Source organism: Dromiciops gliroides, chromosome 5 (genome assembly GCF_019393635.1).
Source record: "Dromiciops gliroides isolate mDroGli1 chromosome 5, mDroGli1.pri, whole genome shotgun sequence".
NCBI classification, from domain to species: Eukaryota; Metazoa; Chordata; class Mammalia; order Microbiotheria; family Microbiotheriidae; genus Dromiciops; species Dromiciops gliroides.
In genome coordinates, this window is record NC_057865.1 from 216925908 (window position 1) to 216953678 (window position 27771).

At 38.8% G+C, this 27771-nt stretch overlaps 1 pseudogene; it reads right to left on the minus strand.

The window, feature by feature from the left end:
* On the minus strand, positions 1-27580 carry LOC122728945 (annotated as a pseudogene).
* Positions 27581-27771: the final 191 nt, after the last annotated feature.

A 27771-nucleotide genomic window follows, 5' to 3' on the forward strand; every position in this document is an offset into this window, starting at 1 on the left:
CTAAAACGGTTTTTGAAGGACCGCCCTTTTGGGGAGGAGACCTTGATGAACAGCCGTGCGCCTGCTGCTGCCTGGGAGAGCATGGCCAAGCACGTGATACTTCCAGGACGCCAGCTTAAAACTGAGTAGTAGAATGGAAGTTCTGGCTCGGCTCACACACTCTGGCTTGAGTTTAGCAATGATGGCGCGTTCTGGTGATTGGATCTGGTTCTCGGTGGCAGCACGTGTTTGACTCTGGTTCTCAGCCTGAGAGGCAGTTTTGGGATTCGGTGAGTTTTATAACAGAATATAGACTAAGCTTAGATCTAAGACTATTCATTTGTATTTCTACTTTCCTATTTCCCTAATCAGTATCACCTGTTTGTTGCCCAAACAATAAAAGCTAATCCCTCTCTGATTAAAACTCAGAGGCTTCTTTTCTTACCGGTCTGGGAGATATATAAAGGAAAAAGTTAAAGGGGAAGTTTAATGATCTTATATCCAATTTTAAATCTCAAAATTCCAAATTCTATCCCTCCTTACTTCCCTTACCTTCCCATTTCCTGAGGCAGTAAGCAATCAGATATAGGTTATACATGTGCAATTATGTAAAACATTACCATATTAGTCATTTTGTATGAGAAAACTCTAATTTTTTAAAAATGAAAGAAACAAAGTGAAAAATAGCATGCTGATTCAGTCTGTGTTCTTTCTTTGGAGGTAGATAGTATGCTTCATCATTAGTCCTTTGGGATTGCCTTGGATCATTGTATTGTTGAAAATAGTTAAGTCATTCACAGTTCTTCATCAAATAATATTGCTATCACTGTGCATAATGTTCTCTTGGTTCTGCTCACTTCATTATACATCAGTTCATTCATGTCTTTCCAGGCCTTTCCGAAATCATCCTGCTTGTCATTTCTTATGGCACAATAATATTCCATTACAATCATATATCACAACTTGTTCAGCCATTCCCCAATTAATGGGTATTCCTTTGATTTCTAATTCTTAGCCATCACAAAAAGAGCTGCTATAAATATTTTTTGTATAAATAAGCCTTTTTTTTCTTTTGGGAATGTCTTTGGGATATAAACCTAGCAATGGTATTGCTGAATCAAAGGGTATACACAGTTCTATAGCCTTTTGGGCATAGTTCCAAATTGCTCTCCAGAGTGATTGGATCCCTTTACGACTCTACCAACAATGGATTAGCATTCCCAGTTTTCCTGCAACCCCTCCAACACCCAACATTTTTATTTTTTGTTATAGTGGCCACTCTGATAGGTGTGAGGTGTTTCCAAAAGCTTGGATCTTTGGATTTTTCATATACCAGATTACTATAATCATTTACTATAGTGTAATTCATACCTATTCTATTCCACTGATCCACCACTCTATTTCTTAGCCAGTTACAGATTGTTTTGATAATTACCACTTTATAATACAGTTTGAGATCTGGTACTGCTAGACCACCTTCTTTCACATTTTTTCATTGATTCCCTTGGTATCCTTGACTTTTTGTTCTTCCAGATGACTTTTGTTATAATTTTTTCTAGCTCTATAAAATATTTTTGATAGTTTGATTGGTATGGTACTAAATAAGTAGATTAAATTAGATAGGATTTCTATTTTTTTTTTACAATGGTTCAGTCTACCCAGGAGCAATTAGTATTTTTCCAATTTTTTAGATGTAACTTTATTAGTATGAAAAGTTTTTTATAGTTGTGTTCATATAGTTCCTGAATTTGTCTTGGCAGGTAGACTCCCAAGAATTTTATATTGTCTACAGATGTTTTAAATGGAATTTCTCTTTTTATCTCTTGCTGTTGGACTTTGTTGGTAATATATAGAAATGGTGATGATTTATATAGGTTTATTTTGTATCTTGCAACTTTGCTAAAGTTGTTAATAATTTCATGTAGTTTTTTAGTTGATTCTCTAGGATTTTCTAAATATAACATCATATCATCTGCAAAGAGTGATAGTTTTGTTTCCTCATTGCCTATTCCAATTCTTTTACTTTCTTTTTCTTCTCTTATTGATATAGCTAATGTTTCTAGTACAATATTAAATAATAGAGATGATCCTTTCTTCACCCCTGATTGTATTGGGAAGGCTTCTAGCTTATCCCCATTACAGATGCTTACTCACGATTTTAGATAAATATTATTTATCATTTTAAGGTAAGCTCCATTTATTCCCATGCTCTCTAGTGTTTTTAATATGAGTGGGTTCTGTATTTTTTTTTTTGTTCTTGATCTTTATTTTATTTTCTACAAACCATACCACTCCTCAAAGAACTTTAATGTGTCCCTCTAATATTGAATGGAACTTCTATTATCTCCCTTGAAGCCAACTCACATTTTGAAAGTATTCAGATACATGTAGATAATTACCCTTTAGTGTCTACTTTGCTGACCTCTATGTAATTCTGAATAGTTCCAGAGTCCCTGAAGCTTTTTGGGGGGGAGTGCTGTATTTTGTCAAAGGCTTTTTCTTTATCTATTGAGATAATCATATGATTTCTGTTGGTTTTGTTACTGATATGGTCATGCATGCGGATAATTTTCCTATTATTGAACCAGCCCTAAATTCCTGGTATAAATCCTACCTGGTCATAGTGTATGATCCTTGTGATATATTGCTGTAATCTCTTTGCTAGTATTTTATTTAAAATTTTTGCATCGATATTCATTAGGGAAATTGGTCTATAATTTTCTTTCTCTGTTTTGGCTCTTTCTGGTTTGGGTATCAGCCCCATATTTGTTTCATAAAAGGAATTTGGTAGGACTCATTCATCACCTATTTATTGTTCTTTAAATATTTGGTAAAATTTACTTGTGAATCCATCTGGTCCTGGGGATTTTTTCTTTGGAAGTTCATTAATGGCTTGTTCAAGGAAATCATCTTTGATGTTTTTTCTTCCCCATAAGTTTTATAGGAGCATCTGGCCACTTTCAACTTATGTCTTTAAGTGAAAATATTTTAAGATTCCTTGGTATGTGTGGTGACACTATATTAAAAGTCAAGGGGCAGCTAGGTGGTGCAGCGGATAGAGCGCTGGCCCTGGACTCAGGAGGACCTGAGTTCAAATCCGGCCTCAGACACTTGAGACTTACCAGCTGTGTGACCCTGGGCAAGTCACTTTACCCTCATTGCCCCACAAAAAACAAACAAAACAAACAAAAAACAAAAAAAAGTCAAAATAACTATTGAAATCTAAGCTAGTTCTGCTTACCGAATACAAATGGTGACACTGGGGAAAGAGGGTAAACAAGTTCCAAAGTGAAGCAAATTTAAATTATTGAGGTGTTTTCAACCCATTTTGGATGTTGCCAGTCCAAAGTAGGTGAGAATTCATGAGTTACCTTTTAAAGATTAGAATGTATAAGAAGGAAAAACAAAATATAATCTTCAGGGTCAAATTCTTCCTCAAATGGGAACCAATAATCTTCAGGAATAATTTTTACTTTTGCTTTCCAAAGCCTGGTGTTCACTATTATTCTAATGTCAGGGTGCCAGAGTTTTAAAAGAGTGTCATGGGGCAGCTAGGTGGCGCAGTGGATAGAGCACCGGCCCTGGAGTCAGGAGGACCTGAGTTCAAATCCGGCCTCAGACACTTAACACTTACTAGCTGTGTGACCCTGGGCAAGTCACTTAACCCCAATCGCCTCAATAAAAAAAAAAAAAAAAAAAAAAAAAAGAGTGTCATGCCCCCATGGAAAGAAAGAGAATAAGTTCCTAGGAAAGAGATACCACACCCCTATTGGAGGAGTGAACTGAATGAAATCCATGCCTCTGTGAAAGGAAGAGACAGGGAACTTATTCCTGCGTGTACTGATGACATAGCCTCACACACCAAGTGATAGGGGAATTGAGGGAAAGCTTCATGACATCCTTCTTGTTCTGTTCTTATCCCTCTGATACCCTAAAACAACAGTAGCCACCTTATAGCCTGCCTTTGGCCAAGAGGACAATTCTCAGCTCTGTCCATACCTGGCCCAGTCTCAAGTATGCTTCTTGTATCATTCTTTGTATTTATATCTGATACCTAAAACAGTAACTGGCATAAACTGCTTTCTGATTGATTCATTCATTCATCTGTTTTACAGTAACAATTTCATTGAAATATGATATATACCTGTATATTAATAGCTGTTTCCATATACTTGTAGTATGCAAATGCTTTAAAAATACTGAGAACCCCACCTTAATATCTGACCTCAGGTGATGCTATTCCTTCTTCAAATAGCCACTGGTAGGGGCAGCTAGGTGGTATAGTGGATAGAGCACCAGCCCTGGAGTCAGGAGTACCTGAGTTCAAATCCAGCCTCAGACACTTAAGACTTACTAGCTGTGTGACCCTGGGCAAGTCACTTAACCCTAATCGCCTCACTAAAAAAATTTCAAAAACAGAAACAAAAACAAATAGCCACTGGCTCCTTTCCCTTAGCAGCTAGGTGTTGCAATGGATAAAATGTTGGGCCTGGAGTCAGGAAGACCTGAATTAACTAGCTGTGTGACTTTGGCCAAGTCATGAAACCTCTCTCTGCCTCAATTTCCTCAACTGTAAAAATGTGGATAATAATAAACCATTTCCCAGCGTTGTTGTGAGGATCAAATGAGATATTTGTAAAATGCCTGGCACATAGTAGGTGCTTAATAAATACTTGTTTCTTTCCTCTTAGCTTACAAAAATCTTCAGGTTTCCTTGAAGATGAAAGGAAATAATGGAGCAAGCTCCTGAAGGAGATAGTAGGGAATAGGATCAGGGACTTGCTGGTAAATGTTTAACAATTGGGTCTCCAAAAAAAATGTGCATAGGACAGATACATTTTTCAATCTAATCTGTATTATTAACATTTTCCATCATGATCTTAAGTCTAGCCAAACAACAAAACAATAAATAAAGCCCTAATTTGTGGCTTCTGAGATGTAAATATTCATTCTGAAATTTTAACAATTTGCCCAAGAGCCTTTTTTTTTTTGCAGGGCAATGAGGGTTAAGTGACTTGCCCAGGGTCACACAGCTAGTTAAGCATCAAGTGTCTGAGGCTGGATTTGAACTCAGGTCCTCCTGAATCCAAGGCCAGTGCTTTATCCACTGCACCACCTAGCTGCCCCCAAAGAGTCTTTTAAAGCTGGCTCCAACATAGTCCGGGAGAGAGTCCTCTTCAACTTTCCTTTGGGCACCAGAATGGACATTTTCAATCAAATTCCATTCCTAAAACATTAATATCTACTATGCACCAGGTACTGTGCTAGGTACTGAGAACAAAGTTAAAAACAAACTATTCCCTGCCTTTAGGAGCTTACATTTTGCTAGGTATTTTCTTTCAAAACTAAGAATCAAGAGTTATTTTTCATGTCATCTGTTAGTCTTGGGGAGGTGTCCTAGCCAAATGGGGAGTCCCTAGATAGTGTCAAAGGTACCAGCATCCCCAGTAGAGCACTAGTTCTGTTTCTTTAAAAATAGCCATTTTACATATATCTTTACAAAGATTTTCATATTTGTTTAACTAGGGCCTAGAAAGTTAGGACTTTCAGGAGTAAAAAGGCCAACTTCAAGAACTGAAAGTTGGTCTATCCCTACACATGGGTGTAGTCTCCAAAGAGGCTGATGCAGCACTTCTTTTTTTCCTTCCTTTTCTTGTCCTGAATTCCTGTTTCTGCTTAATGAAGTCTTCCTCAATCATTCCTATCACTCCTAAAATTTTACATTATCTGTGTGTCAGTCTGTAAGCTCTGTGGGGAAAGGGATCATTTCTTATTTAAACTTCATATATTTTTCCCAGTTCCTGGCACATTACTTTGCACTCAGGAACATAATAAATACTTGTTACATGAATGAATGAATGAATGAATGAATGAATGAATGAATGAATGAATGGATGGATGGGTGAATGAATGAATGAATGAATGAACAAACACATGAATGAATAGGCCTCAAGGGACCCATTTCATCTTCTATTTGTTTTTTCCTTTCCACGTACAGTTGGGTTTTTTGGTTTGTTTGGTTTTTTTTGGTGAGGCAATTGGGGTTAAGTGACTTGCCCAGGGTCACACAGCTAGTAAGTGTTAAGTGTCTGAGGCTGGCTTCGAACTCAGGTCCTCCTGACTCTAGGGCCGGTGCTCTATCCCCTGAGCCACCTAACTGCCCCTCCACATACAGTTTAACTAAATTTTTAAAATGTTCTAGTGCTGTCTATCCCCTAGGAATAGAATTAAATTGTTACCTGCATTTTCAGATCATGAGTTAAAGGGGCTCAAATTTTATAATTATAATTTCTTAGCAGTTATTCCTAACTGCTAGAAGAAACCTTCACTTTAGAACTCTCTGACTATACTGCAGGAAGTATAGTCAGATTTCCCATAAAAAACTCAAACCGATATAGAAATGGTATAATCATTCAATAAAGGCAAGGTGGTAGAGTGGATAAAGGACAGATCTTGGAGTGAGGAAGCTTCAGGTTCAAGTCTTACCTCTGACACATACTAGCTGTGTGACCACAGACAATCATTCTTAGTGCCCCCCAAGCAATTCTACAATCACATAGATTATTATCACATAGACTATAAATCACAGACAAGGTGATGACATATATTAGCAGAGGGAGTTTCCCAAACTCAAATTCCCCACGGGGATGAATGACAAGTACACACACACAGACACAGACACACACACACACACACACACACACACAGAGGTCACATGTGAAAAATGCTTACTATGAAGTTTGCAGCCACACTTCTTACACAAAGCAATTGTTTTTTTTGTTCGTTTGTTTGTTTTTTGTTTTTGTGCGGGGCAATGAGGGTTAAGTGACTTGCCCAGGGTCACACAGCTAGTAAGTTTCAAGTGTCTGAGGTCACATTTGAACTCAGATCCTTCTGAATCCAGGGCTGGTGCTTTATCCACTGTGCCCCCTAGCTGCCCCCTCACACAGAGCAATTGTTGATGGATTCTCTTTGGATCCAAATTAGTTTTTTTTAGGCAGTTCCCCCTTTTCAGAATTGTTTCCCTTAGTGCTTCTGGATTTTTCTCCTTGAAAGCTTCCTTTCCTTTTTGGGATGCCTTCCCTTATAGTTCATAATTTTCTACCTATCCTTTTTCTGTAAGTCTACTTTTTCCTTATGCAGAGAGCATGCCATACCATAACCAGCTTTCCTTTCTTTTCCTAATAAAAATCTTCTTACCACAAGTATATGTTCTTAAAAATCAGGGGCAGCTAGGTGGCGCAGTGGATAAATCCTAGCTCAGACACTTAACACTTACTAGCTGTGTGACCCTGGGCAAGTCACTTAACCCCAATTGCCTCAAAAATAAAATCACTGTGACTGGGGGTGGCTAGGTGGTGCAGTGGATAAAGCACCAGCCCTGGAGTCAGGAGGACCTGAGTTCAAATCTGGCCTCAGACACTTGACACTTACTAGCTGTGTGACCCTGGGCAAGTCACTTAACCCTCATTGCCCCACTAAAAAATAAAAAAAAAAATCACTGTTGATTCATCAACCTTCCCTCCCCTGTTTACTTATCCAATTCCTCTTACATATGGTATACCCGTCCAGTCAAATTTCAGTCATGCATCTCATTCGACCAAATTTCAGAATATCTAGGAAATCAAATTTGCCACTTCATTAAGATCTCTAGCTTATCCTATTGTTGAACTTTCATTCATTTATGTGTAGAAATCGCAGGCCATAGATTTTATTGCTGGGCTCTCTCTTGGATTTTGTCTTCTGTGCATTTTGAGACATCTCCACTCCTATTCTTCTTCCTATATGGCAGTTGCTCTATGGTATCTAGGAAATCATCTTTGATGTTTTTTCTTCCCCACAAGTTTTATAGGAGCATCTGGCCACTTTCAACTTATGTCTTTAAGTGAAAATATTTTAAGATTCCTTGGTATGTGTAGTGACACTATATTAAAAGTCAAGGGGCAGCTAGGTGGTGCAGGCAAGTAAGTATCAAGGATTGTAGCAGAGTTGGTGCTATAGTTTGGCAGCATTAAGATGATACATAGTGTATTTACAGCTTTCTGGGGCTGATCTGAGAGCTTAATCTCAATTCATAACATTCTTTTTTTTTCATAACATTCTTCCAATGAGAAGATGCATTAAAAATTTATTGATGAGGGGCAGCTAGGTGGCACAGTGGATAGAGCACTGGCCCTGGAGTCAGGAGGGCCTGAATTCAAATCTGGCCTCAGACACTTGACACTTACTAGCTGTGTGACCCTGGGCAAGTCACTTAATCCCAATTGCCTCAAACCCCCCCCCCAAAAAAAATTTATTGACCAGGTAGCACTAATAGCACTAATATCTACTTGCTGATGTTTCGCATATGCCATTGTGGGGCTGAAGTGCCTTGACCTTTATGGTTACCAGAGGATCAGTGACCTTATATCTCCTACTCTATCTCTTTCTAGCATGGTGCCCCTCATTACCAATTAGAACTTAGTTCCTAGCCCCAACCCACAAGCTAACTCTACTACCTTGTGCATAGGTTGTTGATTCATATGTAAGTCACATGACCTTGACATCATGGCAATGATTTCCCACAGAAGCAAATATACATGCTGGACTGCTGACTACCACATTATTTACTCAGCATAGAAATAAGTATATGATCAGAATTTAGTAACTACATAATAAAATATGCAAACATTAAACAAACAACTCAAGATTGCCATTCTCCTAAATCCCAGAAGTCTAACTAGTAGGCTCAAATTAGACCTATGAGTTCCAGACAATTATGTACAGCTTGAGTCCTCCCTTGAGCAGGCAAAGTAGTACAACGATAGAGTTCTCCAGGGTCTTTGAATGATACTTTCATTGGGACTGGTGACCAAGTACAAATGTAGCACCTCTGGAATCAGGGTCTCAGCTCACTCGTGGTATTGATAGTTGAAAAATGGGATTGGGTATGAACTGGAACTCAAGAAGGCTGATATTTGGTTGCTGGCAGGAACCTCTGAACTTTTCTGGTCACAGTTAACTCCTCATGGAACAGAATGAGAGCAATCACTAGCTGGTTAGGGCAGAGAGCGGTGTGGCTAGTTGACCTGTACCTTTTTTCCTTTGAGTATAGCCCAATTCCCCCTACTATTATTGTACTTTAAGCCCCATTTCCAGCTATCAACCCCAGTTCTTGGTGGGGAGACGTGCTACACAAACTTTTGGAAAACATTTCTAAATTAGACACTGACTGGACTGTTATTACCATTTCAGAGAAGTTAAGGAATGAATGAACTTTTGTGTTTGTGGACTGACCTGGGAATTTAATCACCAGATATTATTTGCAGGAGAAAATGTGATCTCTACTGCTTGGCACAGTGCCTGGTACATAACAAGCACTTAATAAATGATTATTTATTGATCTTTGGTCTTCCAGGATAAAGGGAAAGCAGTGGAACCAAGAAATACCCCTACTTCCTACCACTGTTGCAGCTTTGGCAACCATGTCTCCTCTCCTCCTGTGGACCCCCTGTAGCCAGAAGATAACAATTTTCATTCTATGAAGAGCCCACTACAACCCCCTACAAAAGCCCAGGTCAATTTGTTCATATATGTCAGACATGGGGCATTTGTAAGTCAGATATTCATAAGTGAGAGGATAATAGGTAAGAACAGAGTGGGGTGGCCAGTGACTTCTAGGGGCTTGTTCTTGTTAACATGGTTATTTTTAAAAATAGGACTTTCCTAACGAGAATGGGTTAGATAAGACACACATGGTCTTGGCAAACAGGGACAAGAATGAGCTTTCAGTGATGTCACTTTCATGGGTTAAACTCTCTACTTGAAAGAATGATGCAAATCATAGAATTTAGAGGTGCGAGGACATTTTGATAATCTTCTAGTCAAATTCCATTTTACAGATGAGGAAATTGAAGTCCAGAGCAGGGAAGTTACTTGTTTGGGGGAACTTTTGGGAACTTCTAGACAAAATACCCATCATCCAAAGATCTGAAGCTAAGGATACATTTCTGACTTGGAACATCACTGAATCAAGGAAAATTGGAATGAAGTCCCTCAACACAAAGATGCCCAGACTATTTCTGTTTCAAAGCAAAAGAAAAGCAGTACATATTGTAGGAAATAAAAATAGGCATTTTACTTAAACTAAACAGAATTTACTTGCGTACACCAGGGTTCATTTCTTTGTCTAGTGGGGAATACTCCGAAATCTAAAAATGAGAAAGATAAAGAAATATTATAATAACTATACATATGCACTGGAGGGTTAGAAATAGGGAATGGGGCATTCAAATTTAATGTTCTTATATAATACCATGTCCCTCATTGCTGTTTCCAGGGAATGCCTAATATTCTTAAATTTCTTGCTATGTCATTTCAGTAAATGCTTTTGGTTTAAAAAATTGTGCTTCTGGCTGACTTTTGAAAATTAAACACATTTATGGCAGCTCATGGTCTACAATTTTAGAAGTGGAGACCTACAGAATGTCTCAAACCTGGAGTCGCTCTCTTCCAGTGACTATGGACTTGAGTACAAGTTGAGGTGCAGCCTAAAGGGGTGCTGCTTTTTAAATTAAAGTTTTATTGATAGTATTGGTTTTTTACATTACAATCATTTCTGTATATACCTTCTCACTCCCTCACTCCCCACTCCTACCCCTCAATACTTCTTTTTCTCTTAGTTTTCATGATGGCTTTGTGTTTATTGTTCTCTTTCTTCTTCACTGACCATGCCCTCTCTCCCTCTTTTCCTTACTCCCCCTCACCCTTACACATCCTAAATTTGGAAAATCTTCTAAGGCCTGGCTTTAGACCTATTCTCTTTTGTTTTTCCTCTCTCTCTCTCTCTCTCTCTCTCTCTCTCTCTCTCTCTCTCTCTCTTCTCTCTCTCTTTCTCTCTCTCTCTCTCTCTGTATTATTATCCACCCCATTTCTTTAATTATCATATTTTTGTAAATAAAAATGTATATTTCTAGCTTTAGCCTCTCTCCTAAGCTCCAGTTTTCTATGTCCAATTACCTCATAGATCTCAACTCTCAAAATGTCTCAAATGGAAATAATCTTCTTTTCCTCTGAACCAGAGCCACCACCATCCTACTTCAATCAGACTTAAAACTTGAAGTGGGCTTTATGTTCTCTTAGCACACCCTCTATCCAATCGGTTGTGAAGTTCTGTCAATTCAACTTCTGCAATCTCTCTTGAATCCTTCCCTTCATTTTACTCCTGACATCCTAGTATAGGGCTTCATTATTTCTTTCCTAAACTATTTCATTAGTCTTACAATTAGTCCTCCTAGATGTAGTTTCTCTATTCTAATCCATCTTTCACACTGCTGTCTAAATGTATACTAATAAATCATTGTGATCACATCATTTACTTCTTCTTCTTTTTCGGGGGTGGGCATAGAGGGTTAAGTGACTTGCCCAGAGTCACACAGCTAGTAAGTGTCAAGTGTCTGAGCTCGGATGTGAACTCAGGTCCTCCTGAATCCAGGGCTGGTGCTTCATCCACTGTGCCACCTAGCTGCCCCCAAATCATTTACTTCTTAAAAATCTTCAGTGGCTACTCACTGCCTACCAAGTAACATGAAAGACTTCAATCTATCTTTTTTTACCTTTGTTCTCTACCCTCTCTCCTTCTTATTCTGCTTTCTACTCTCCCCACATTCCTAGAATGGATTTCATCACTATTTTCCTGCTGAAACCCTTCCATTCTTCCAAGGTACATCTTTTCCATAAGACTTTCCATGATTTCCCCAACTGGAAGTGCTCTCTACCTTTTGGATTTTTTTTCCCCACAGCACTTTATATATTCTCATTTGTATTGTAATTGTATTATCTCCAATTAGATTATAAATTCCTTTAAATCAAAGACTTTGTCTAATTTCATCTCTTTATCCCAAGTGTCTAGTATTATACCTTACATGTAGCACATGTATTGGGAAGACAATTTTGTTGCTGGCAGAAATGCAGGAAAAAAAGTTAAGACAAAGGCCTCCAACCCTTTCCCATCTGCTCCACTCAGCCTCTATGATTTGCATGAACCACAATTAGCATCATGGGAATAGAAAGTAGTTGAAAGGAACTTTATTACTCTAAATAAAGTTAGAGTATAAACTGTAAGATCTACAATGAACATAAAATGCATAAGAGTTTTTCTAGATAACTGATTCAAATCTATGTCATATAAGCTGGCAGGTCACTCCTGCTCTGGGGAAGAAGACCTATTGAATCTAAAGACCAGCAAATAGCAACAGCATCTCAGGATAGATGCTTAGGAGGCTGTGGATATGTTCAGCAGAGAACAGCAAAGAGTAGCCCATGATATCTCCTGTACTGGTGATGCTATAGTGAGGGAAGTAGGATTTGACACAGCCATGTATCCTAGATAGGCATGTTCTTTGGTCACATGGTTTCTATGAGTACCCCCTTCCTTGCTGGTGGTGTGACAGACTTTTTTGGGGGGTGGGGCAGGGCAATGAGGGTTAAGTAACTTGCCCAGGGTCACACAGCTGGTGTCAAGTGGCTAAGACTAGATTTTAACTCAGGTCCTCCTGAATCCAGAGTTGGTGCTTTATCCATTGGGCCACCTAGCTGCCCCGGTGTGACAGACTTTGAAAGAATATGCACTTATCTGCTTGGGGGAATCTCTTGTCACATATTTTTTCTATATTTAAGTAAATATCTATTGTTTCAAATTAATGTGACTGCTAGTTTAATAAAAGAAATATACTGATGGGAGTGATAGAGCTTTGGTTTTTTGACTGAATGCTGACCCATTAAAGTTTTTGGGTGGTCCACATGTTAGGACAGGAGAGCTGTGTGCTGTGAATACTTAATAAATATTTTTAATTTAAGTGAATCCATCATGAGTAACCATAACAAGCTTTCATCCTCCCCTCTAGTCTTTTTTTTTTTTTAGTGAGGCAATTGGGGTTAAGTGACTTGCCCAGGGTCACACAGCTAGTAAGTGTTAAGTATCTGAGGCTGGATTTGAACTCAGGTACTCCTGACTCCAGAGCGCTCTATCCACTGCGCCACCTAGCTGCCCCCCCCCCCAGTCTTAAAGAAAGAAATGAACTTCTTCTTTTTTTAAGATTTTATTCTCCAGGACAAGAATTGTATCTCTCAACTTGTTTACAGTACAGATCAAGTGCTATATTGCACACTTCTCTAAATTCAAGCATTCAGAATGCCCAGATTTACATTTTTGAAAGCTGTGTGAAATGCTTTTTCTTCTGGTGTGTTTAGTTGACCTCTTCAAAGGTGGGTCTGAAAAAAACACCAGATGGGGCTGCTCCACCCCATGGGAATCCACCAGGCATGCCTTCTGCACTCTGGTACAGTTTAGTAATGATGGGGTTGCAGACCTTCTCCAATTCTTTCTGCCGATCTTCAAATTCTTCCTTGGCAGCAGTCTGGTTCTTATCCAGCTAGTTCATAACATTTGGCAAGGATCTTCTGTTTGTCTTCATCATGAATTTTGCCTCGTCTTTCTCACTTCTACACTAGTCTTCATGTTGAAAGCATAAGATTAAAGAGAATTCTTGAAGACACCTTGTCTCTCATCTTTAGCTTTGTATTTCTCAGCCTCTTGGACCATCTACCCAGTGTCTTCTTTGCTCAGATGACTGTTGTCATTAGTGACGGTGATCCTGTTCTCTTTGCCTATGCCCTTATCCACAACAGAAACATTGAGGATGCCATTTGCATTAAATATCAAATGCTATTTCAATTAGAGGAATACCCCTGGGAATTGGGGAGATTCCTGTGAGCTCAAACTTGCCAAGCAGGTTCTTATCCTTTGTCATTCCTCTCTCACATTCATAAACTTGAATAAACATACTAAGCTGGTTGTCTGAGTAGGGGTAAAGGTTTGTGTCTGCTTGGTGGGAATGGTGGTATTGCATTTGATAAGGTCTGTCATAACTCCACCAGCAGTCTCAATTCCAAAGGAAAGAAGAGTGATGTCCAACAGCAACAATTCTCATGCATTCTCAGATTTATCTCCATGCAAGATGGCAGCTTAGACAACTGTAGCATAGGTAACAATCTCATCAGGACTGATACTCTTGTTGAGCTCCTTGTGATTGAAGAAGTCCTGCAGAAACTTCTGGATATGGGGGATCTGAGTGGAATCACTCACCAAGATGATGTCATGAATGTGTGATTTATCTAGCTTGGCATCTCATAGGGCCTCTTCCAGAGAGTTCAATGTGCCATAGAAGAGGTCAGCATTCAACTCTTCAAAATGGGCCCATGTGATTGATAGAGGTATAGAGTTGATCCCTTCATAGAGGGAGTCACTCTCAGTACTTCTCTGGGTACTGGAAGACAGTGTGCTTTTCACATTCACAAGTGGTACACAGACAGTGGACAACCGTCTTGTTTTCACTCATGTCCTTCTTGAGTTTTTGCTTGAATTCAGTAATGAAATGGTTAGCCATGTGGTGTCAAAGTCCTTCCCACCCAAGTGGGTGTCCTCACCTGTGGTCTCGACTTCAGAGATGCCATCTTTTAATGTTAAGAATGGAAACATTAAAAGTACTACCTCCAACATTAAAGATCAACACATTTGGGGCAGCTAGGTGGTGCAGTGGATAGAGTACCAGCCCTGGAGTCAGGAGGACCTGAGTTCAAATCTGGCCTCAGACACTTAACACTTACTAGCTATGTGACCCTGGGCAAGTCACTTAACCCCAATTGCTTCACCAAAAAAAAAAAAATCAATACATTTCTCTCAGCACCAACCTTTTTGTCCAAACCCTAAGCAATCACAGTAGCAGTTGGCTCACTGATGATTTGGAACATGTTGAGGCCAGTGATGGCTCCACCATCTTTGGTGGCCTGTCATGTTACTGTGATGACAGCCTTTGTGATGGTCTTCCCAAGACAAACTTCAGTGATTTCTTTCATCTTGGTCAAGACCACAGAAGATACTCCTTCTGGATAGAAACTTTTCGACTCCCCTTTGTCCTTCTCTTAGACTTTAGGCCTGTGTCATTCACCGCAGTGAAAGACCAATGCTTCATGTATGACTGTACAACTGCATCATCAGATCTGTGACTGAAGATTGTGTTGATGGGGTTGCCCACCACTTGATTCTTTGCAATGTCACCCAATAAATGTTTTGTGTCAGTGAGGGCCACATAGCAGGGGGTGGTCCTGTTTCCTTGGACATTAGCAATGACCTCCACTTTCTCATATTGGAAAACTCCCACACAGGCTAAGATCAATGTCAGCTGCAGGTCCCTTTGATAAGGTTGCTGGGGCATCAGGGGTTGTATCTGACCACTGAGAAGCAAGAAGGGCTGCTGCTGCTGCTGCTGCTGCTGCTGCACTGAGGAGCTGAAATTCTCGAAAGCTAACCTTACCCCCTCAGCAGCAGCTATGGGCTTTCTAGGGCTCAATCTGATTCACTTCATTGTCCAGGTACTTGCTCAGGGTAGGGAGCAGCATGGGGAGGAGGAGGATGCTTTGTTAGGGGTCTTCAAAAAAGCATCTATGAAGTCCAGCTTCTATGACTGGTGATGCAGGCTGGGAACTGCTCTTGTCCATTTCCAGTCATATATTTGAGGCTGTGGATTTTGCCTTTAATTATCTCCTTTAAGTTTGTCCTTTAACCTGGACTACTTTAAATGTTTTCTAACTGGTCCTATTTGTGTGTAAACAATGTAAATGGATACAGATACATGCATATAACACTCATGTGTATATGTATATGCTATATGTGTATAATATCTTTATAACCTGTATAAAAATTCTGGAAGAAGGAGGGAGGAACAGCATATACAATGATTTGCTTGGCAGTCCCACTGTGGGTCATCCTTTTCCTTCTTCCTAGTCCCAAGGGACCTTGATTCTACAATAACAACATCATTTTCTAGCATCTTCAGGCTCTCACTTGACACAGGTTTCTTTTTTATGAACATATCTGGCTTCATTCACAGGTCAGGCTTATTCCTGCCTCTAGACTTGTGCTCATGCTGGTCTCTCTTACCTCATATTTTCTCCTCTCCCCCTTTAACTTTGTAAATTCCAGTCAAAGTCTAAATCAGATTCTATCTCATTATGGAACTTTCTGCAACTAGTGTAGTCTATATTGATCTCTTCTTTCTCTGAATTTTTATACTGTTCATTATTTGTTTCACACAATTTGACTTTACCAGTCACCTGACTATATCCATTTTTTTTAAGAGGCAATTGGGGTTAAGTGACTTGCCCAGGGTCACACAGGTAGTAAGTGTTAAGTGTCTGAGGCCGGATTTGAACTCAGGTACTCCTGACTCCAGGGCCGGTGCTCTATCCGCTGCGCCACCTAGCTGCCCCTATATCCATTTTTTTGGTTATTTTTAATTTTTTACTATATCCATTTTTATATTATTTTCTGTTTTATGTGTGCAAGTCTTTTCTCTTCAATGATAATAATAATAGCTAGCAGGGGCAGCCAGGTGGTGCAGTGGATAGAGCACTGGCCCTGGATTCATGAGGACCTGAGTTCAAATTCGGCCTCAGACACTTAACACTTACTAGCTATGTGACCCTGGGCAAGTCACTTAACCCCCATTGCCTCACCAAATAATAATAATAGCTAGCATTTATATAGTGTTTTAAAGTTTACAATGCTCTTTACAAATATTATCTCATTTGATTGTCACAATAATCATGGGAAGGAGGTACTATTATTATCCACATTTTACCAATGAGGAAACTTAGGCAAACAGAAGTTAAATGACTTGCTCTGAGTTATGCAGCTTATGCGTGTCTGAGGCTGGATTTGGACTCAGATTTTCCTGACTCCAGGTCTAGCACTCTATGCACTGTGACACCTAGCTGCCTAGATGCTAAGCTAGGGCAGTGATTACTTTATATTTCTTTGGTTGTGCCTCTCCTTCCCCAAAATATAAGCTTAGTAGAAATAAATTCTTGTAGAACAGAACTAGCTCTAATGAGGGTTTAGAAACAATCAGAAAATCTTGTGGGAGAAAATAAAGCTATAAAATTCTCACATAACTAAGTGTCTAGCTATTTACTCTCCTTCCTCCATCCACTGTCCTAATGACACAGCATCAGAACCTCATAAACTGTTCTTAGGTTGTTTTTCTATTTGGCATGTAAACTTACCTGACCAGTCCTTCACTAGAAACTGAATGAAGCCACAGAGGCCTCCTTGTTTTCTGTCCCTTTTCAAACATCTATCCTGATCAGACTTTATTCAAATCTTGCAACAACAATAATATGGAGCAATGATAATATTTCTATACATTTTTAAAGTAATCCACCCCCAAAACTCTTCCTTTATATCGTGTCTATATGCCTCTGTTCTCTACATCTCTTTCCTTTTTCTCCCCACTCCCCAACTTTTATAATAACTCTTTCCCTTCCCCCTTTTTTCCCCCCTCCAGATTTCAATTCCCTCAAGTCATCCTATTTTACCCCCTTTTTGCAGTCTTACAATTAGAAATATTAGAAGGGGGGGAAAGAGGAAACAAAATATCCAAATCATTCTTGTTCACAAATTCTTTGGCTTGATTTGGTTCTCACTGAAAACCTTATAGGGTTTCCTTCATCACAGAATCATAAGTGGGAAGGACTTTAGATCTTTAAGAGGAAGAGAGAAATCTTTTCCCAATGGTTGTTAGATTCCAGTAATTGATAAGTTTCCTTGTTTTGGATTGTGTTGTTTTCTAGAGTTTCAAGTGAAAAGTAAATGTTTTATCAATGAGTCCTAAAATGAAGCACTGGGTCAAATTTTTTTTATGAACTTTTGAATGATTTCCCCTGAAACTGCTGTTGGCTGACCTGTACTTCCTTTCTTTCTTGTTCATTTAGAAAAGCACTCCCTGTTTATGGATTTGCTTTTTTAATGTTTCTAGGTACAAGTCCCTGTTATTCCTCTAATGGTTTCCAAACTTTTTTGATTATGCACTCTAGTCAGTACAGAATTTTTGGGTACAATACGTAGATTGACTTATTTATAAATTGTATACAGATATTCAAAATTATGTATGTGGTAAAAGTTACTGAAAATAGACATGAAAAAAGGATGAGACAAAAATGAGATACCATTTGACCCTAGAGTCAATAGGGAACTGTTGGAGATTATAGACTAGGTAAGTGATATGGTCAGCCCTATACTTTAAGAAAATCACTTTGGCAGCTGTGAGAAGGATGGGTAGGAGAGAGGTAAGATGAGGCAGAAAGACCAATTACGAGGATATTACAATACTTCAGATCAGAAGTGATGAGGGTCTATACTGTGGTGGTGACTTTGTGAGTAGAGAGAAGGGGATAGATGTGACAGATGTAAAGGAAGGAATAAAAAATTTACAACTAATTGTATATTTCGTATGAGGGAAACTGAGGAATCAAGGATAACATCAAGCCTTGGTAACTAGAAGGATATTGCTTCTCTCAACAGAAATAAAAACTTTGGAACAAGATTGGATTTGGAGAGAAAGATAATGAGTTCTGTTTCAGACATGTTGAGTTTGATAGACTTTTAGGATATCAAATTTGAAATGTCTAATAGGTATCGATAATGTGGAAATAGATTTCAGGAGAGGATTTAGGGCTAGAGATATAGAACTAAGAGTCATCTGCACAGAGATAATAATTAAATCCATGGGAGTCAATGAGGTCACCAAGAAAGACTATATATAGAGAGAGGAGCACTCAGGACAAAGCCTTGAGGAATATCTACAGTAAGGGGATGAAGTATGGATGACAATCCAGAAAAGGAAATTTAGAAATGGTTAAACAAATAGAGAGTGTGTGTCATGAGAATCCAGAAAAGAGAGAGTATTCAGGAGGAGAGCATGGTCAACAACATCAAATATAGCAGAGTATATAGCAAGAAGGATGAAGATTGAAAAAATATCATCAGATTTGATACTTAAGAAATCATTGGTGTTGTAAGAACAATATTCCAGCAATATTCCCACTCAGGCTAGGCTAGTTTTTCCTTAAGAGGTATTGAAACTGTCCTGGAGATTTCATTTGCCCAGAGTGCCAAAGTGTCAGGTCACTGACATGTCTTCCTGGTGTCTTAGGGACAAAAAGCCAGGTCATAAATAGTCAATCAGGCTTCTGACTGCTGGTCAGAATAACCAACATGAATAAGAACATGGGTGCAGGGAAACTGTCCTCAACTTAATCAAGACTTCATCCTTGCTGAATATGCTTTCCCTACCCTGAACATCCTTTGCTTTCTTTAGCTAAGTAAACCTCCTTGTCTTAACTGTAAGATGTTTCAGAAGTGTCTCATCTCATACCAATTTCAGAATGAGATACCAGGCTACCCTGGGTCAGGTCTGGCCTACTGCAATTGGCAACTTTGAAGAAACCAGTTTCAGTTCAGTGAGGAGTCAAGGATAAAAAAGGGGCTATGAACCTGGGAAATGTGGAAGGGTGGTGAAATCCATAAGAGAAATAGAGAAGTTCAGAAGAGAGATGGATTGGGTAAGAAAGATAATGTAATCACAACCCATTCATGCCCACTCACCCTATGCTACTTATTCCTTCCCACTAAAAAAAAGAAGTATATGTTTGGGAATGAAGGAAAGGCCTAATTCACTAGCCACTGCCATGGAGCACAGAATCTAACAGGTAAGGGGCACCTTTGGGCGTAGCCTCAAAGTAATGAAAGCAGGAGGTGGGAAGCACTGGGATATGTGCATTTGGAGTGGGGTGAGGATTTTACCTGCAGAGCTACTGCAGGTGCCTGGGTCAAGTTAGGGTATTATAGTCCTGAGAGGTCCACGTTCAGGACTACATGGGAGGCCAGTGGCAGGAAGGGAGTCATGTAGTTGTGCTGGAGCCAAGCCCAAGTTTGGCTACAGGCAAAGCAGGGTGGGATGCACACCATCTTCCTTCCCTCTGAATGTTTGTTCCTCTAATTCTTGGAATCATTCCAGAATTCACCAGGGGCTTCAGTCCCCATTTCAGGACCACTACTCTAAACAAAGGTACCCTCTCTGTTGGCCAATCTACCCATCATTTGGAATGCATTTACTCATTCAACAACTATTTACTCAGGATAAATCACTATGTATTAAATGCTATGGTGTTTACAAGAGAAGTATGACATAGCTTGGAGAGAAGAGACCCACATGTGTGAAAGCAATGTTTTAGAAAGACTAATCTGGCAATGACCTGTAGGATAGGTGCAGGGTGGGGAGGGCAGAATTAGTGGTATTTGAAGGTAAGGACATAATTTAGGAGGCAATTGCAATATGCTAGGCATGAGAAAATGGAGTGTTCCATTAGTATTGTCAGTAGGAACTGCATATATTTACTGATTTCTAAATTATACCTGTACTAATAATTATGTACATAATAAAATATGTGTAAAAATAGAGATTAAAAGGAGATGAAGATGAAATATTTGATCCAAAAGACAATAGGGAGCTAATAGCTTTTATTGAATAAGGGGAGTCAGAGCTGAGCTTTAGGGAAATCACTGTGACAGTTATGTGGAGAATCAGCTGGAGAAGAGAGAGATTGAATTAGTGAGACCAGTTAGGAGACTATTGCAATGGTTCAGGCAAGAAGTGATGATGGCCTGAACTAGGGTGATAGTTATGTGAATAGATGGAGAGATGTGGAGGTAGAAATGACAAGATTTGTCAACATATTAGATATGAGTTGAGAGTGATTAGTCAAGAATGACATTGAAGGTTGGAACCTGGGTGACCAAAAAATGGTAGTGTCCTCAATAGTAATAGGGAATTATCAACTAATTCCAATATTAAATACATTATTTGAAATAATAAGCAAAGAAGGAGTCCTACCAAACTTCTTTTATGAAACAAATATGATGCTGATACCTAAACAAGGAAGAACAAAAACAGAGAAACAAAATTATAACTAATTTCACTAATGAATATGGATGCAAAAATCTAAATAAAATACTACCTAGGAGACTACAACAATATCACAAAGATTACACATTGTGACATTCATACCAAGTGAATGCAGGCATGGTTTAACCTAAGGAAAACTATTAACATAATCAATTATATCAATAACAAAAATCATATGATTATATCAATAGATGCAGGAAAAAGCTTCTGATAAAATATAATATTCATTCCTATTAAAAACATTTGAAGTTCCAGGGCGGAGCCAAGATGGCGGAGGAAAGGCAGTGAGCTCCCGAACTCATGACACAATCGCTCCAAAAAACATCCAAATAACGCCATAGAAAAATGCCCGGAGCAGCAAAACTCACAAAAGAATGTGCTGAAATCATCTTCTAACCAAGAACAGCTTGGAAGGTCAGAAGGAGGGAGCTGCTGTGCTGATACAGAAGTTGAGCCCAACCCCACAGTCACCCTGACACAGATCCAGTCCCAGGAAGGCCTCACCAGAGAAGCAGACCCCCAGAGCCTCTGAATCAGCTGAAGCACCAGTGTTGTCTGGAACTAAGCTCACAGTCTGGTAAGTGGGCTAAGCCCTGGGTAGGGGAGAGACTACAGGGGTCTATGCTGGTGCTAAGGCAGAACTTGGATTTTACACTCCTGCTGAGAACCAGGAGGTAGACTTGATTAGCAGTGGCCCAGGTAGGGGAGCGGCACAGGCTCATCAGAGCTAACAACCACAACACACAAAGCTGGTTGATTAGCAAGTTGGTCTGGGGTCACCTAAAACCAGGGAACAGGTCAGGCTAGTGAAGAACCTGATCCTCCTTAAATCATACCACCTGGGACTTCTTAAGCTTGGGATACTTAAGCCTGGAAACAGTGCCTCACTTTAAGGAGCTAAAAGTCAAGTAAAAGAAAGGCAAGATGAGCAGACAGAGAAAGGTGAGGACCATAGAAAGTTTCTTCAGTAACAAGGAAGACCAAGGGGCACCCTCAGAGGAAGATGTCAGCATCAGCCCCTATATCTAAAGCTTCCAAGAAAAATATGAATTGGTCTCAGGCCAGAAATCAGCAATGAGGAAACAAAACTATTACCCTTTGCAGATGATATGATGGTATATTTAGAGAATCCTAAAGAATCAGCTAAAAAACTAGTTGAAATAATTAACAACTTTAGCAAAATTGTGGGATATAAGATAAACCTACATAAATCATCAGCACTTCTATATATCACCAACAAAACCCAACAAGAAGGGATAGTAAAAGATATCCCATTTAAGATAATCATAGCATCAGATAATAGCACCAAATAACCTAGTGTATACCTACCAAGACAAACCCAAGAACTACAAGAACATAATTATAAAACACTTTTTATACGAATAAAGTCAAATTTAAATAATTGGATAATCATTAATGGGTGGGCAGAGCAATTATAAAAAAACAATTCTACATAAACTAATCTACTTATTCAATGCCATCCCAGTTAAATTACCAAAAATTATTTTATTGAGCTAGAAAAAAATAATAACAAAATTCATTTGGAAGAAAAAAAGGTCAAGAATATAAAAAAAAAATCAATGGAAAAATGTAAAGGTAGTAGGTTTAGCAGTACCAGATCTTAAACTATGTTATCTGGTGCTGGCTAAGAAATAGAAAGGTGGATCAGTGAATCAGACATACAATAAACAGTAGTAAATTATTATAATAACCTTGTGTTTGACAAATATAAAGGTTTAAGATTTTGGGATAAGAATACCCCATTTGGTAAGAATTGCCTAGAAAACTGGAAAGCAGTATGGTAGAAACTGGGTATAGATCAATATCTTACACCAATTATCAAGATAAGTTCAAAATGGATGCATGACCTAGATATAAAGGTAGATATAAGTAAATTAGAAGATGGAAGATACTGCCTATCAGACTTACGGATAGGAAAATAATTTATGAAAAAACAAGAGAGAGAGAGAACATTGTGAGGTGTAAAACGAATAACTTTGATTACATTAAATTGAAAGGGTTTTGTACAAATAAAACCAATATAGCTACGATTAGAAGGGAAGTAGAAAATTGAAGGAAAATTTTATAGACAGTTTGTCAGATAAAGGTCTCATATCGCAAATATATGGAGAACTTTGTCAAATTTATAAGAATATGAAACATTCCGCAATTGACAAATGGTCAAAGGATATGGACAGGCAGTTTTTCTTTTCTTTTTTGTTTGTTTTTTGGTGTTTTGGTTTTTTTTTGGCCAGGCAATGGGAGTTAAGTGACTTGCCCAGGGTCACACAACTAGTAAGTGTCAAGTCTCTGAGGCTGGATTTGAACTCGGATCCTCCTGAATCCAGGGCCGATGCTTGATCCACTGCACCACCTAGCTGCCCCCAACAGACAGTTTTTCAAAGAAGAAATCAAAGCTATAGTCACATGATAAAATGCTCTGAGTCATTATTGATGAGAGAAATGTGAATTTAAAAAACTTTGAGATATCTTCTCACACCAATCAGATTAGCTAAAATGATGGAAGGGGGAAATAACAAATGTTAGAGGGGATGTGGAAAAATGAAGGCACTTATACACTATTGATGGAACTGTGAATTGATCCAACCATTTTAGAGTGCAATCTGGAATTATGCCCAAAGATTTATAAAATTGTGTATCCCTTTAACCCAGCAATACCACTATTAGGTCTGTTTCCCAAGGTCATCAGGAGAAAAGGAAAAGAACCTATATGTTCTAAAATATGTATAGTAGCTCTCTTGGTAGTGGCAAAGAACTAGAAAGTGGGGGGGAGGGATGCCCATCAATTGGAGAGTAGCTAAACAAGTTGTATATAATTGTGAAGGAATACTACTGTGTTGGAAAAAATGATGAGCAGATTGATTTTAGGAAAACATGGAAAGACTTGCATGAAATAATGAAGAGTGAAGTGAACAGAACCAAGAGAATGTTGTGTACAGTAACAGCAATATTGTTTGAAGAATAACCATGAATGACTAAGTTATTCTGAATATTATAAATATTCAAATCAAACACAAAGTGTTTGAAGGAAGATGGCTAGAACAGATGCCCCTTGGAGATCAGGCTCTACATCCCAGGGCAATGACCAGCAAGTGAGATTCCACCTCCTCCCTTTTGATTTTGGGTTAGATAGACTGAGTTGTCCAGGATAAGCAGGCTTGGATGGGATGGGATAAACTGTAGTTCCATCTTATGACATTATCTTTCCATTCAAATCCACCCCTCTTCCAAAATTCCCTCTTACTACTTTTTTATATTCTCAAGGGTTTTTTTAAATTCTAAACTTAACACCACATAAAATGAGCATTTTCATATACAAAGTAGAAGAGAAAAAACATTGTACAAGAAACTGTGAGTCTCTATTATCTGCAGCTTGCTTTTCCTTTAAGTATATAATAATTCAGCTTGTAACTTTCAAAGTTGTCCTATTTGTTTCTTTTGGTTTTCCTTTTATTCTATTTTGTGCATTAAAAATGCTTCCCAAAAATGCTTCAGAATTCTTTTATTTTTTTGCAACACTATCACTATGCCTTCTCTCCCTTCTTTCCCTTACCCAATTTACATATATATATATATATATATATATATATATATATATATATATAATTTGTTACAGCTTAAGTTCCAATCTGTCTTTCTCCTTCCCTCCCCACCTTGTAGGAGAGAAGACCACCATGTGACATATATATATATATACATATATACACACATATATATATATGCATATTTCTAATAATCAGTTCTTTCTCTGAAGGTAGATAGCATTTTTTTTATCATGAGTCCTTTGGGATTATCTTAGATGATTGTATTGCTGAGAATAGTCAAGTCATTCAGTTCTTTATTGTACGATATTGCTGTTACCGTGTACTGTTTATCTCCTGGTTCTGCTCACTTCACTTTGTATCAGTTCATGTAAGTCTGTCCATGTTTTGTTTTGTTTTGTTTTTAATGTATGAGGTATTTTATTTTTTCCATTACATGTAAAGATAGTTCTCAACTTTTGTTTATACATGCTTTACAATTTCAGATTTTTCTCCCTCCCACCCCTCCCTCCCCCCTCCCCTAGACAGCAGGTAATCTGATATAGGTTATATCTATATATCTCTATACATATACCCATGTTTTTCTGAAATTATCCAGCTTGTCATTATAGTACAATAATATTCCATTAAAATCATATACTACACTTGTTTTCCAACTGATTTGCTTCCTCTCAATATCCAATTCTTAGCTACCACAAAAAGAGCTGCTATAAATATTTTTGTATAAATAGGTTATTTTCCTTTTTTTTTTTTTTGCTAGGAGCTTAAATTCTAATGAGGGAAACAACATGTACATGCAAGATACATATGAAGCAGAAGGAACATAACCTCAGAGGGGACAAATTACTTAATATCTCAGTGCCCCCAGGCAATTCTCTAAGAATGTAGTATGTCAAGGTTAGAAAACACTGGTTTAAAAACCTGAAAAACAGTATTTTCCACCTTAGTAAGGGAATCATTATCTTCCATACTCCTTTACTTTTAGGGGAAGGGGTGACTTTGGGAGGAAATGGGGACAGCTCAGGAGATTTGGGACGTGATTTTTTAAAACTCTTCTCCTATATCCTGCTTCTAATATGATGACTCAGGTGAAAGTAAATATTTCCCAAAGTTGAGAAAGCAGAAGCAATGGTCAGGGAAAGGGGTGTGCCTTTACCAGGTAGGCCTAAGAAAAGCATGTGTTTGCCAGCAAAATGGACATGACTGTCCTTTCCCATTTCCACACCCATCCCTCAAGATGCATGCTGTCTTTTTGCATCATTCACCTTTCAAGGCTACTCTTACAGTTTATTCTAGCCTGATTTCAGCTGTATAAAAATGTTGGCAGAGAAATAGTGGAACACAGAACACAATCATGGCCCTAGGAATTGGGCACATCTGAGAGAGTTTTTGTTTGTTTTAACTTAGATATGTTTGGGTTAGCAGTAAGTGAGAGTTGGGAGAGTTTTATTCTTCTCTCCTAGTGATGACTGATTGATATGTTTATAGGAAGGGGAAACGGTATAATTTTGTATTGCAGGACATCCAGATAGAAATATCTAGTAGGCCAATGCATATGCAGGCCTGGACTTCAGAAAAAGGTAAGGGCTGGAGAGAGAATGGCCAGTCAGAATGGAAAACTGAACCCATGAAAGGGAATGAGGTTGGGGGCAGCTAGGTGGCGCAATGGATAGAGCACTGGCCCTGGAGTCAGGAGTACCTGAGTTCAAATCCGGCCTCAGACACTTAACACTTACTAGCTGTGTGACCCTGGGCAAGTCACTTAACCCCAATTACCTCACTTAAAAAAAAAAAGTGAATGAGGTCATCATTCATTTAGATAGGAGGCCTAAGGCCAGGACACTGAGGAACTAACTAAACCTGGAGGACAAGAGGATAAAGAAAAGCAAACAAAGGAGCCAAAGGAGGAAGGAAGTCAGGATAGGACAGTACTCTGGAATCAAGGAAAAAGAGAGTTTTAATGAGGAGGATTAAACAATTGCATAAAGGCTATAAAGATGTTAAAAAAAAAAAAAAGACTAGGGATTGAGAAAACACCATTAGATTTAGTCATCCAAACCTTAGAGAGAACAATTTTAGTAGGATGCCTGATATGGAAATGGATCGTGAAGAAGTGGCTGAAGTGAGTATAGATTCCTCTTTGGAGGAAGGGAGTAATTCTTCGGTAGTGAAAGGAAGGAGAATGAGAGCAAATAATTTAAGGGGGTAGGAAGAGAAAGGGCAAAGTCCAATCAACTGCCAAGTCTTGTTGAATCTACCTCCTCCACATCTCACACATTTATGCCTTTTCCACTGAAACCACCACCACTGTAGTCCAGGAACTCATCACTAGTCATCTGGGCTATTACAATAGGCTCCTAATGGCATTCCCTGCAACCAGTATCTTCTCTTTCTAATCATTCCTTGTTAGATAAACACTTAAGACTAACACAGTGGTAGTATAATGCACATCAATCAACCCACCATTTATAAAGAACTTGCCAGGAGCTGTGCTAATAATTGGATGCATAATACAAGATGCATACAAAGTAGATGGGAAAGGTTCTAGCAGCTAGGGAGCAGGGCTAGGAAAGGCCTCCTGCAGAAGGTGGCATTTGAGCTGAGTCTTAAAAGAAGCCACCCATTTCAAGAGTCAGAAATGAGAGGGCAAAGCATTGCTAGCATGGGGGACAGTCAATGCAAAGTGAGGGAAATAGGAAATGGAGGATTGTATGTGAGGGGCAACAAGTAGAACAGTATTGCTGGCATGGGTAAGTTGGAAAGGGATCAGATGGTAAAGAACTTAAATACCAAACACAGAGGCTTATATTTGATCCTAGAGGTAATAGGGAACTATTGGAGTTTAATGAATAAGGAGGTGACATGGTCTAACACTGTGCTTCAGGAAAATCTCTTTGGTAGCTGAGGATGGACTGATGCAGAGAAAGACTTGGGTCAGGGCCACTGCACATGGTGCTAGTCCCACTGAGAAGTGATGAGGGACTGAATTGAGGTAAGAGTGAGAAGGGGATATGAAAAACATTACAAAGACAAGACACTTATCTGTCCATCATGACCACTCCTCTGCTCAAGAAGTTTCAAGTGACCTCCCATTGCCTTTAGGACAGAAAACAAACTCCTCGGCTAATATTTAAAGGCTCTCACAATCTGGTTCTCACTTATCTTTTTAGGCTGGTCATAAATTACTTCCCGCATCATGCACTATACTCCCACCAAAAACCTACTTGCTATTCTTCATATGTGATATTCCAACTCCCATTTCTCAATCAACCAACCAATTAATAAACATATATTAAATGCCTACTATGTGCCAGGCACTGTGCTAAGTGCTGGCTATAAAAAAAGGGGACAAAATGGGGCAGCTGGATGGCGCAGGGGGCAGCTGG